Below are 2703 nucleotides of genomic sequence, written 5' to 3'. Positions count from 1 at the left end.
ACGCGGGGCTCGAACTCACGGACCGCGAGATCGTGACCTGGCTGAAGTCAGACGCTTAACCGACTGCGCCACCCAGGCGCCCCTAATCAGTTCCTTTTCTTATCAGGGTGTCTGACAAGAGCATCTGACAAGATTCTAATCGAAACCTTGGTGACAATTCACTGCAAGGGTCGCAGACAATCAAATATTTAAAGTCATCAGGGCAAACCTCAAATTTATATTTTAGAACACTGTACTAGGCTGCCTCATTTGCTTCTGATACTGCTATTTCTAGCTTATTCCTTCTCCTCCTTCAAAATTAAAGCTGCCTTGTTAAATATTTTCTTGACCTCACTCTTCCGGCCATGGTTCCTCTGTTAAATGATCTTTTATCTCGTCTACCTGCTTACTTCCTCCATAATCACCCCTAACATTCCAAGATCAGCTGGAACTTGGCATTCTTGCCATCGAAGGCAGGATTTGACCCAGAAATACATGAATATCCATTTTCAATTCCACCTGCTTTTTTCCCACCTCCCACATAGCTGCAATGTCTATATTCTCCCGTACCAAAGTAGCCACTCAACCCATATCACAATTATTCTTAATTGTCAGAACATAAGCTCTTGTTTGAAGTTTGAAATGCATGGTCATCCTTCATTTTCAAGGGAACCGCTGATGGACTGTAACTCTTTAAGCATTTTACTGCCAAAAAATGGAGACAACTCTCGGACAGTCTGTTTCTCTCCATCAGCATCCATAAGATATGTATTCCATATAAGATGGTGGTTTTCAAACTTTTGGGTACATCAGATTTACTAAAAGGACTTGTTAAAACACAGACTGCTGGGACCCTTCCCTAGAGTTTCTCACTTGATAGATCTGGGCTGGAGTCTGTAAATATGCATTTCTATTTTTTTTTTTGTTTAATTTTTTTATGTTTATTTATTTTTGAAGGAGAGAGAGACAGAGTGTGAGTGGGGGAGGGGCAGAGAGGGAGGGAGACACAGAACCTGAAGCAGGCTCCAGGCTCTGAGCTGTCAGCACAGAGCCCGACGCGGGGCTTGAACTCACAGACCTCGAGATCATGACCTGAGCCGAAGTCAGACGCTTAACTGACTGACCCACCCAGGCACCCCTAAATGTGCATTTCTTACAGGACCTTAGTGCTGCTGCTGCTGCTGCTGCTGCTGCTGCTGCTGCTGGTCTGGGGACCATACTTTGAGACCCACTGACATAGGCCTACAAAGGGTGAGGTTTTGGGTCAGGAACACAATGATGTAAAGGCACCAGTGAGCTTAAAAGGTAGACAAACTTGTGTCTTGTAAGTATATTGTTTCTAACTAAGAATTCAACTTTAACTTGTTTATTTCAAGTTGTAAGTTTCTTTTTTCCCAATAAACATCTGCCTTGAGAAAGAGAGCACTGATAAACATACCTGTCTTAAGTTAGTAATAGTGGATAATGCACAGTTAAGTTTCCATTTACTTCTCTTCGTTTGACAGAAACTTACTCACATCCCTATCTCATCAATATATCAATAGTGAGACTAATATGATATAAGAAGCTACTGCTTTGCAATTTACTTTTTTCATTATTGCCCCATGAAGGAGCCCTTTTAGACATTTATTTTCCTAATTATCCACAATGAAATTTTAATATCACAGATGTCCTATCTATTTATATGCTCTACGTGTATCTGTGTTCTATACAAAAATTAAAAAAAGAATAAGATATTTTTGTCCCTCGAGACCATTTTTCATTTTTTGGAGGTGATTTGGCCCCAACTGAGAATGTATGTTCTGTGCCTGCATGTCCAAGATGGACTCATGAGCCACCTGTGGCTACTGAAAACTTAGAATGTGGCTAGTTCAATGGAGATGTGCTGTATAATTTCAAAGGAATGAAAACAAGAATATAAAATAGTTCATTAATAATTTTTAATATTGATTATATAATGAAAACAATATATTGGGTTAAATAAACTATAATGTTAGAATTAATTCTACCTGTTTCTTTTTACTTGTTTTACTACGGCTATTAGAAAACTATAAATTTCCTAAGTGGCTTAAATTATATTTCTACTGGGTAGTGCAGCTCTAAACTTTAAAACTCTAAAAAGGTTTCTTCTTAATAGGGAAACGTTTTTCACAAAGCAAAGCACATTTGGTCAGATAATTCCATTTAGCAAGTTTTGGGTTTTTTCCATGCATGCATCTACCATCCAGTTTTAACATCTAAGTAGTACAAAATAAATCTAGTTGCTTCTCTAAGTGTCAATTCTTCGAATATCTGAATAAAGCCATTATGTTGCTGCCCTCTGAGGCCATATATTTTGCTAGGTTGAGGCATACTGTGGGCTGAATTGTGCCACCCACAAAAAATGTATATATTGAAGTCCCAACCCCCGTACCTGAAAATAACTGTCACTTTATTTGGAGACAGTCTGTACAGAGGCGATTACGTTAACAGGAAGTCACAAGGGTGGGCCCTAATCCAATAAGGCTGGTATCCTTATAGAAAGAGGAAATTTGGACACAGACACGTACAGAGAGAAGATGATGTAGAGACCCTGGGAGAAGACAGCCATCCACCATCCAGAACAGAGGACTGAACAGATACTTCCCACATGGCCCTCAAGGAAGGAACCAGTTCTGCACCCTGATCTCAGATTTGTAGCCTCCAAAATTGTGAAAATATACATTTCTGTTGTTTAAGCCCCCC

At 39.7% G+C, this 2703-nt stretch overlaps 1 protein-coding gene across 3 annotated transcripts in view; it reads right to left on the bottom strand.

Annotated features, from left to right (window-relative positions):
- Nucleotides 1-2703, bottom strand: part of PLCB1 (phospholipase C beta 1) — a 709896-nt gene that overhangs the window by 694372 nt on the left and 12821 nt on the right. The window lies entirely within an intron of this gene.

The sequence above is a fragment of the Herpailurus yagouaroundi genome, unplaced genomic scaffold (assembly GCF_014898765.1).
Source record: "Herpailurus yagouaroundi ecotype Mexico unplaced genomic scaffold, PumYag 196, whole genome shotgun sequence".
Taxonomy (NCBI): Eukaryota; Metazoa; Chordata; class Mammalia; order Carnivora; family Felidae; genus Herpailurus; species Herpailurus yagouaroundi.
The sequence above is the reverse complement of the archived record's forward strand: the minus strand, read 5'-3'. Positions and strand labels throughout refer to the sequence as shown.